This window comes from Lepisosteus oculatus, chromosome 14 (genome assembly GCF_040954835.1).
Source record: "Lepisosteus oculatus isolate fLepOcu1 chromosome 14, fLepOcu1.hap2, whole genome shotgun sequence".
Taxonomy (NCBI): Eukaryota; Metazoa; Chordata; class Actinopteri; order Semionotiformes; family Lepisosteidae; genus Lepisosteus; species Lepisosteus oculatus.
Genome location: NC_090709.1, coordinates 3,083,820 through 3,094,753, shown reverse-complemented (window position 1 = coordinate 3,094,753; position 10,934 = coordinate 3,083,820). Strand labels below are relative to the sequence as shown.

The window sequence follows — 10,934 nt, the reverse complement described above, 5'->3', positions numbered from 1 at the left end:
TGTGGTGTCTGGAAAGCAATTTTAGTTAAATATAATAATAATTTTCAATGAGTACATTATTTCCATTACATTCAAGACAGTTCTAATGTGATCAATTGTTCTGCTTAGTCCGCTACTGAGTTGCTTAAAACCTATGAAGAGGTGGTTTAAGCAAGACTCCTAATGCAGTAACATCTAACAGGCAGCAGCTGTTATTTTAGGTTTGTTTCAATTGAGAACAGGTTTAGTACAGAGTTGCTGACAAATTTCAGTGGAGGTTATTGTACTGTATAGCCATTCAAAATGCGCGGGCGATACCGCATTATTTTCCGGTACGCTGTACGCAGTCTACCGCAAGTTACCGGTAAATACCGCTAGTTACCGTAACTTCTCCTATAATACGACAAGCAAAATAATAGTATCCGGAATTTCCGCAAGGTGGAGCTAATAAAGCTCAACCTCTCATGTTTGAGCTGTGGCCATCAAAGTCTTTAACAAAGATATTACTAATAGTATTAATAATGAATGACCTTGGACAAGCTGTAAGTGTAAAGTATTGCCCTGGTCAACATTCTTTTTTTCATTGACCGTCTTTGTAAAAGTAACACCACAGCATTTCGCAATCACGCATTTGTTTCCAATCATGCAAAGTACAGTAATTTTTGAGAATCGATTCACCATGCCTTTCACATGCTCATAAAAGAGATTGATTTAGGAACATAAACATATTACCGTATGCAAACTGTACTGTATACAGTATGTATATGTATATTTAATGTCTTAACTGTGCCTGTTTAAGTATTGAATATTCATATCTAATTTTACCACTGAAGGAAATCTTAGTAGCTGAGCATAAAAAGAATAGGAGCATACTGCAACGCGTGTGAAGGCCATAAACGATATTAATTTTGGAACATAAACATACAGTATATGGCTGATCTCGGTACTTTAAAGAAAACATACATGAAACATGGTTTCATTATGACCAGAATCGCTCTTGAGATATTTTTAACTTGATTTACAGTATTTGAGAGGTATGTCTTAACACCGATACTACAGTACGTAAATACTGCTCACGTATATGTTTTTAGGTTTATATTATGCATTTCATACGGTCAAATTACTTTTGAGCAACTAATAAGAAGCGCGAAACGGTATGCCCAGGGTGTTTTAGTTTATTTTTGTGCTGGGACTCTGCTTTTAACAATGTTGCCGTGGATTGATTAGAGATATCAAGTACATACAAGTCATTTTTTAAATGTTGTAGTTCGTCTTGTAAAAATGTTACGAGTACATCATCTATCAACAATTACACAAGTTCTGTTTCCATATTGCGGATTTTGGTTACATAATATTATTTTCTAAATTTCACGTTGTTAATATATGATTTGGGCAAACAGAGCCGCAAAGAAGTACAGTATGGGTTGTTGTTTTTTTTTGCAGTTTTATCTAGAACAAGCGATGCTTAAACCTTTGTCTGATTCTTGTGAAACTATCCACACGACAGTTACAGTACCTAGGAGTTGACTTCAGTGATGTCACTGATGGGATGTTTCTAAAAATCCATCCTCTGTAAAACGTCTTCTCTAGTTGTCCTGTATATGTATTCGCTAATGAAGCTGTGTGTTCTGAGCCTGGATCTCTACATTTCTGTATGAACCAGCTTAGAGGGCTAAAGACAGCTTGTGTTTAAATTGAGTGTAAGGTAATTTATGCTTCTAAAGTCATGGTCAGCATTTATTATTGTACTGTGCTGTAAACTTGTTCTGTGCCTAGTCACATTATTTTAAAGCGTTTTTATAGTGTTATCAAATCTGGTGGCGCTGTGTGTTAGTTTCCTGAATCCCATGGAACTATGACTTTATTTTTTAACAAACATTTCTTTGAAAAAATGAAACGTTTCCCTTGATCAGAGATTAAATAAAACCTCACTCGCACCAAACAAATTTATATTTCTAAATATCACAACATGATCGAATTTAAGTCTTTTTAATAACAATGAATAGTCACCTATGCGTTACAAAATAAACATTTATATTGATTTGAATCACGTTTTGATTTAGATCGTAAACGTGTGTTTAAATATATGTGTTTAAAGGCGATATACTGTATAAAAGCGCTGATTCTTATGGAGTGTGTTCCGCCAGGGATTCCAAAAAATTATTTTTTTATCGCGTATCTAAGGAAAATTGCAGTATAACTTTGTTCATGCACAAACAGTAGCGAATAGGTAATTAGATTGCTCATAAACCTAATAGCTTTTTCTACATAAACACAGCGTGATTGCTCTCTGAAAATGCTTTTCCTTTATATTTAGGCTCAGATGTCAACTATAGATCGTATTATTATAAACTTTCTTGGAAAAATGTATTTTATGTAAACAATGTTTGCTATTAATTCATTTAGGGCTAAAATGTGTTCATTGTGTTCCAATCGAGTCGAGCTGACATTGGAAGCTTGCCACTCCCAGCAAATTCCTGTTAATTATTATAAATTCCGATTGAATATTTACAGTAACTGTCTATGTACATGTATTAGTGCAACAATACCCTTTTCATATTTGATCATATGTAATGTAAATATAATTATTTGTAGACAAGAAATCACAGTGTGATCACTTTGATTTAACCACCTCTGTTATGGATGCTGAAGACGAGGATGAGACACCCAATCCAAAACGCAAAAGTAAGAAGCGGGTGTTCTCCGATTACGTTGATGGTATGTAAAAGTAACAATCTCAATCTCAATAGCTATATTTTTAAACAGTTCTTAATATCAACTGATGCCTCATTTAGCTTGTACCTTGTTATTGATTTTTTTACAACTCTTTAAAATAAGTCATTTTGAAAGGTGTTCTGTATGAAAATTTAAAAAATCTTATCAGATTTGTTGATAATGGAAATTGCTAAAAATTTTGGTTAGCTTATTCTATGTTAAACTAATTTTCAGTATTATATTGAAATATGATAATTTTCTATTATATTACAGACTTTGATTCTGATGCTGCTACTCCAAGTAAGTCAGTTTCTCTCCCTTCAAAGTTCACAAAATAAAGGAAATAAATTAATTGTAAAAAGTTACAGATAAAGTTGATTAAATAATTTAATTTGATATGAAATATTTTACTGCCATATTTTTTCTGTTTAGAAAAGAAGAAGCCACCGAAGCTGCCAGTGCCACCCCCCAAACTGAGATTCTCTCCTGGGAAGAGTGTCTCCCAGAGCTCACTCAGCTGTTCAAGTACGTTTAAAGGTAGGTTATTGGAATTAAAGTTAAAATGTTTTCTTAATGTACTTAGAAGATAACCATCATCAATCATATTTAAAGACAAGTTAACACCATTTTTTATGTTATTGAAGCCCAACCATCAAAGGTGAGAACCTCCCCAAGGAAAAAAACGGTGCTGAGTTCTGGCTTCAACATTCCTGAAGGTATTACTACATTTGTTGCCTACATCTAATTACTCTATGAAATTGAGATGAAGTTCTATGACAAACTAAATGACAAAATTGAAATATTAAGTTATGTGATAAAGTAAATGTTTTCCATAACTGAATTCTTTTCAGAGTCTCCCAGGCAGAAGACCATGTCCAGACCAGAAGAGAAAAGAGAGAAATATCCTCTTTCAGAAGGAAGTAAGTACAGTTAAAATGAACTACAGATATGGGAATTTTTTATTTTTAAGATTATAAATTGCATGTAGCACATTAGCAACACTACAGTAATGCTAATGTGACAAAAGTGTAAGAAAATCCCAACCCAATTCCTTTTAAATGCTGACATAAAATTTAAATTATTTCAGAGTTTCAGAAGCGGGTATTGGGCCTCCTGATAGAGATGAGGGATGAATTGAGGCGTTTGGGTAGGTCCACAGAACCAGTGGACTCCCAATTCCACATCAGGAAGCTGACCACAATGGAAGAGTTCTGTGCATAGCACTTGACAGCATGGACAATCAAAACCTGCTGGTATGATATTATATTCTCACTGTGGTGTAGAAAATATTCACTACCAATATTCTAGGTTTCAGATGGGTCATAATTTTATAGCCTACATTTGATTAATATGATCCATCTCTGGCATAAGTTCATATTTTTAGTTTATAATGTATAATCTTGCTTATCCTTTAATGGCAAAATAACGTGTTTTCATGTTCTAAAAAGTTACTATATTTTTTTTTACTTTGAAAAATGGTCACTTTGTATTTTTAGACTGAGATAATACTGCAAAAAAGTGCAGTTAATACGTGAAAATGTGTTTGTTCCATGAATGTGTAAATGGGTATGTCTGATTAGTTGATTAATGAAGATCTAGTAGTAAAAATAGCTTCTAATATTATTTCTAATATAATATTATTTCCAGATAAACCAACTTCAGAGAGTAGGCGGCAGTAATGTCAGAGAGAGTGTTTTCACAGTCTTGTCAAGGTATTGCTTATTGATTTTTTTAAAATGTTTTTACATTAAATTTTTACTTCGATCAAATTAACATATCCACAGAATTGAGCTTATAGATACCTATGTGTTAACCACTGAATGTGCAAGGTGTAAAACTGCAAAATTGTCTTTTAAAATATAAGGATTACAGTACTACATTTGATCCTAAATATTTGAGTAAATAAATGTTGAGTGGAAACTCACTTGAAAAAATGTCTAAACTCAGTGAAAATTTGGTTTTCAGACTTATGACAAATGAACTGGTGACAGAATTCAACTTCGCTGGCACAAACCGAAAAGATAAACAACAAAAGAGAGGCCTGGGAGACACAAATCTTTATAGAGTAATTAAAGGTACTCCTATTCTATGTTGTACTTTCAAACTTTGTTTACTCTTCAATTAGGACAGACTTTATTGCTCAATTGCTGTGATGCAAGCCACATTTTATCCGTTTATTTCCGCTTTGAGCTTAGTAAACCTTAATGGTTTATTTTTGAGATTATACTCAAGAAGATATTAACCATCATTTATTTGAGTAGTAATATTATATAATTTTCTCCTAGCTGCGGTGCTGAAGTCCCACCCTACATCGAAAGAAAAAGATATAAAGGAGCACGCAATGCGTTACTTGAAGAATGCATATGCAAGGCAGGGGGCCAGGAGATCTGGACACTGAAAAGAATTTGGATAAATAAATAAAGTTGTACATTTTAAAATTTATATTTGAATCAAAATGTGGTTTTGAGTTAGATAGTGTGTTAATGTAATTAGTTTGTGTTTGTCATTACTATACTGTATATTGATGTTACCAGAATTTGTAGCTGAAGTTTAAGACTAGTTGTGTTTTTTTATGATTATTGCCCATATGTTGATTGTTGATTGATTGCATACAATGTATAATTTAATTTTTCAGGTGTGAATGTGTATTTTCAGAATACATTTCTAAACCAAATCATTGGCTTGGTTTACTTGTTTCTACACCTATAAAACCTACCTCTACCCATATACATATAATAGACCTCTAACCATATACGTATAATAGTCCTCTAAAGTTATCCGAAACTCCAACCATATATGTATAATAGTCCCCTAAATGTATCCGTATAATAGAACTCCAACCATTTGTGTATAATGAACGTCTAAACATAGACGTAAAATTGACGTATAACTTTAGACGTATATTAGAATTTCATTCTAGACGAATTGTAGACCACATTTAGACGTCTAAGTTATGCGTTTAATAGATGTATATTATACGTCTTTTGCCCACTGGGTAACTTTAAGAGGCAAAAACGACACCTTATCAAAGCTAATATCAATTAAAATGACATCACAACAAAAGAGTGGAGCCTTGAGTGAATAAAATTAGTTTTCATTGGACGTCTGTGTCTCCATAACTTTGTAGGCGAGAGAGAGGATTGTGTTAATTTGCAGGTGCTTCTCGGAAGTGCATTGGTGGTACAGGCGCCTTCCAAATAATTGAGTCGGATTTGAATCCCAGCCAATACAAACCCAAATCTTTTCAAGATAATTTGTGGTCCGCTTACACATCTTTTGAAACACTACAACAGGTAACACCCCGTGTGAAACATCATGAACATCTGTTAAAGCCTGAGTTTTACATACTCTAACGTAAATAAAGGTTAGTGTCTTCCGGTGTGTGAGCCAATTTCTCCAAAAAAATATTTGTTAGTCTGCCGGGAGGCTGTGCAAGGTGTTAAGAAATAGAATTTCTAAAAGACAGGCTCCCTAAGCTTAACATCAAGGCTGAAAAAATGCTGTTTTCTCTACAGAAATGTTCTTTAAATTTCAGCACTGTTGCAACTCCCTTTATAAAGGGTGTGCACACGTATACAACCAAGGCATTGAAAGTTTTTTTTTAATTATTGTTCCAAAAAATGTTCCATTTGTTTTCTTTTTAATGTTGTTGATTAAAAGATTTTATTAAACGTGAAAAAAATCTGAATGTGAAAAAAGGTCAAAATGCTATTGAAAAAAATCAGTAATGTGAGGAAAGATGGATTGTGGGAGCCCCTTAACTATCCATGTCATGCTGTATTTCTCACTCATTCTACTGGGAGTGGTGCCGTCGCTTCTGGATAAAGTCTGTCATTGGTCATTCCAGACGGGTCAGGTATGACTACTCTTCGGCACAAGAGACACGTGACTTGTGAGGATCCCGACAGTGTCAATGTTCTTTCAGAGCCCGGATAGCTCAGTCGGTAGAGCATCCGACTTTTAATCTGAGGGCCCAGGGTTCAAGTTCCTGTTCGGGCGGCTGTGCTGTTTTCAAGTCTGTTGTGAATGTCATTCTAAATAGTCTTTTATCTTTCACTCTTCTAGCTTTACTGTGGTTATTTTAAATGTCCATTACTTGTATTTACAGCAGTGTAATTAGTGTTTCATTTCACAAACCGAAAATGTTCAAGTAGAGCTTGTCTACTCCACGTAATCATCTAAATTAAATCACAGTAGAGTACAGCTCACACAGTGAGTACTCTTGAATACGACAAGAGGAAAGGCACACTGCACATCATCACGTCTGAGTGACAGCAGAGGATGGAAGCGAAGTAGTTTTTTTATTACTCGCTCGCTGAACGATCTCTCAAGAATCCTCGGTTGAGATTTAATGGGTGTCTAATAATCACGTTCCAAAAGGTGACGATACGTTTTTTTTTAACTAGGTAGCCTTAATGGCAACGCGGTGTGAGTAGATCTTAAAGCAGCTGCATACAGAGTACCCGTAATGGCAACACAGTGCTTTGAGTTCGGCTTTTCTTATTTCTTCTGCAGAACCAGTGGTATCGGACCGGGGTAAAGTTAGCTTGAAGTTTGAAAACGATTTTGGCACGCCTGTAGCGCTTTCACGAAATCTCTTAGAGTTACAAAAACACTTACTTTGTCTATAAAATACATTGTGGATGATTTCTCAGCCTTTACTTTTTCGTTTTTATGACATTTTTTTGACCAAGCACGAATATGCTTTTGTCCATATCTCCGCAATGGAAGCACAGAACGCCTTCAAACCAAAAGCATTTTAAAGACCACGACTTGTGGATATTTCCACAGCATTTACATCAAACTATCGGTGAGCTAATTATCTTTTTTTAAACCTCCGGTTTTTCATCGATGCGTAATTACGCAGGAACTGGAACCCGGGGGACCGCTGTGTGCACATGTTCACAACGCGAGAAATACTTTTCAATACGGCTTCGTGCGAAAAACCCGTATATGACCATAGGAAGCAGAACAGCGCAGTCTCCAATTACCCAGACTATAAGCATGGGAATAAAGCTTTGTTTGATTCCTGAAACCCTTCCTTTACATCCTGTTTTCATTCAGGTAAGGGTCAACTATTCACAATACTACTGACAGCAGGAAGATTAAAATATACTTTTCTCAGCATCTTATTAAAAACAGCTCCCATGATGTTCAAACCAACTTTTTACACAGAACACTGACACAGCTTTTTGTCCTGAATCTCTTTTTCTTATGCTTTTATTTAATGTGGCACAATGCACTGGGATAGGGGTATTCTGTTCATAAACCAATAGCATTTAAACCACAGCACCCACAATGCTGCAGGTAAGTGTTTTGCACACTAAGCAGGTCCTCTGACTTTTCCCAGCTTTGTTTTGGGTTGTGGCCCCTTTCTTTAAATTTTTATGATTTTCTGAAGATTACACTACAGGTAATACACTGGGACAGGTGGGTCGTCTTCATGGCTCAATAGCATTTCAAATACAGCACCCACACTGCTGAAACCAAGTGTTTTACACACCAGACAGCCCCCAGAACCTTACACAACCTTGCTGTGGTTGTGGCCCCTTTCTTTATTTTGAAAGTTTTTCAATATGGCACCATTAGACAGGCGGTACATGGGGACAGGGGGTGCTCTTCACGAGTCAATAGCTCTTATTAAAAACAGCTCCCATGATGTTCAAACTGACTTTTTACACAGAACACTGACACAGCTTTTTGTCCTGAATCTCTTTTTCTGATTTACCTAACTTTACCTAGTAAATCTCTTTTTCTAATTTACCTAAATTTACCTAGCTAACTTTACCCCGGTTATTTAAATAACCTTAAATTCGTATGCTGTTATTTAGATAGCGCAAACCAGTCTGACCTCCTACAACTTTCTGTGCCCGCTAAGTATATCTTAAAGCAGCTGCAGCCAGAGTAGCCGTAATGGCAGCACAGTGCTTTGAGATCGGCTTTTCTTATTTCTTCTGCGGAACCACCGGTATCGGAATATATTGATCCGCATAAGAAGCGCTTTCGGTTACTGATCGTTTTTGTTGAGCGCTGCTCTAAACTTTACATTTGCTCGTGCTAGTTTTCCCCATGAAAAAAAAAGACAGTTCCCTAATTACATGATTTCACTTTTTTTTTCTTATCAACGAGTAGAAAGAAATAAAATATATAATTCATTATAAGTACCATAGGAAAGATAGCTGGTGTTCAGGTCGCATTTTCCCCTGGAGACGATTGTTCAAATCTCACTTTTAATAAAAAGGTTTTTCTCGTTAGAGTGGAAACGATCGAAGCCTTAAGCGGGGAAAAATCACAACATCTCACATTTCATGTGTTTAATGTTAATTGTCTCAGTGGCTGTCTCGGTGATTGATGGCTCTTCTCCCTTGCAGGGTGACGGCAAACTTCTTCAGAGAGGGAGTCTCCTACATAAGGCTGCTCTTCATCAAGACAACAGAAACAGACTTCAAATTCGAATGAATTACTTCTTGAGCGTTTATGACCGTCTTTAAAAAGATGAGAGCAGGCGAAAACGTATTTGGAATTGAGGAATGTCTGCTGACATGTGATTGTCTTGCTTCTAGCATTATAATCTCCAGTGTGTCGACTCATAACAGTTCCTGACAGTCCTTTATGTAAGTGAACTGCACCTGACAGCTATAGAACCACACATTGGGTCAATTGCAACAAACTTTCGAAAGGAGCACACAGCTGCGGACTAGTTAACACGGTTCTATCTAGAAATCATCTCCAGCTCTGAGCTCAATTGCAACGAGAAACAGTGCGGAACAAACCTGGAGAGCAGCTGAACTTGTGCTCAGGTTTCAGCACTGTTGTTTTTCTAATTAACACAAATTGCAGGGGCTCTGAATCAAAGCTTTTCAATTATTCTGGTCAGTGTGTTAATATGTAGGTCATAATTGTTATTTTTCTATTTCGTTCAAGTATATAACTGGATATCACCAATAATTTAGTTATTTCCAATTAAACAATGGCAGATATTTTAAAATATTGCAGATCTGGGTAAGTTTGCTCACAAAAGCAAGAAATTTAGAACGGGACTTAAACAAAGAGATTTTGGCTTTCTTTGTTTTTCTTATACTACATTGGCCCGATGGTGTGCTTAAGTCTTCCATAAAACTCAGAGGATGGTTTCAATCCATTGACCTGTAGGATATGGACCCAGCATGCTTGTGCTGCACCATTCTGCTGTATGATGCAAATGTCGACACAACTGTTCTTTCTATGCCTTCTAAAAGTACACCTGAGATTAAAAGTTGCAAAGGTAAAAGAAGATGTCATCTTAAGCACTTGGTGTTTTTTTAGTACAGATTTTCACACTGTGCTCTACATAGACATGCCTTCAAGATCGCTAAGAAACAGAGTTCCTGCTTTCCAACGCTACTGATTCTGTAATCATAAATCACCAATTCTTCAACAAGAATCGGCGAATCAAAACCCAAACACATATTCACATTGGTGTCCTAGTCTAATAACATTATGATGTAAGCATTAAAGAATCTGTGTGGTCTCGTGTTATTTTTCTTACCATAGAACCATAAGATTGTTTCCTAACTTGTCGGGATCGCAGGGAGAAAGTCCAGATTAATCCATTGGTGTCCTAGTCTAATAACAATATGATGTAAGCATTTAATAATCTTTGTGGTTATGTGTGCTTTTTTACCATAAGGTTGTTTCCCAACTGGTCGGGATGAAGAAAGTTCAGATTAATCCATTGGGATCGTACTGGATTTGATTGAGATTTTGAAAAGTTCCTTGCAAAGTTATTCAACTTTGCTTGAACCTTTAATAAAAAAGTGATCTGAAACGTCTTAGCTTAAAATCTTTAATGTTGCTGTCACTAAACTTGGACGTGATGTTCCAAAGTTGTGCAGTGTGATTTTTACAACTGCTCTTTCTGTCAGAATGCTGCTGGTTTGTCAGCTGTAAAATGTTAAATGTGGACCGAAAAGACTTAATTCAAATCACACTCTTTTAGGGACTTTATTTTTCTTATTCTATCAACATTTTCTGAAAATGAAACAAAGGATTACTATAAATTATTGAAATCATCAATTAAAATAAAACCAATCTTTATTATGAATAGAGATATAAAACTATCTATTGTAAGCAGAAATATAATTTGTCTAACTAATTAGATCCCATAAAAGCCCATAAACTAATGGATGCACAGAACATGTAGCATGGTGTTCTTAGATTATCAGAAGGTTTTTGACCTACATTCCATTTTACAAGTTCTG

The 10,934-nt window shown here is 35.6% G+C and overlaps 1 long non-coding RNA gene and 1 other non-coding gene across 2 annotated transcripts; both read left to right on the top strand.

The window, feature by feature from the left end:
- The first annotated feature begins 2,602 nt into the window (after positions 1–2,602).
- On the top strand, positions 2,603–3,163 carry LOC138242696 (uncharacterized). The gene is made up of 3 exons (XR_011191657.1): positions 2,603–2,697; positions 2,968–2,994; positions 3,127–3,163. It is a non-coding gene; the product is annotated as an uncharacterized lncRNA (long non-coding RNA).
- A 3,457-nt stretch (positions 3,164–6,620) lies between these two features.
- On the top strand, positions 6,621–6,693 carry trnak-uuu (transfer RNA lysine (anticodon UUU)). The gene has a single exon. It is a non-coding gene; the product is annotated as a tRNA-Lys (tRNA).
- Positions 6,694–10,934: the final 4,241 nt, after the last annotated feature.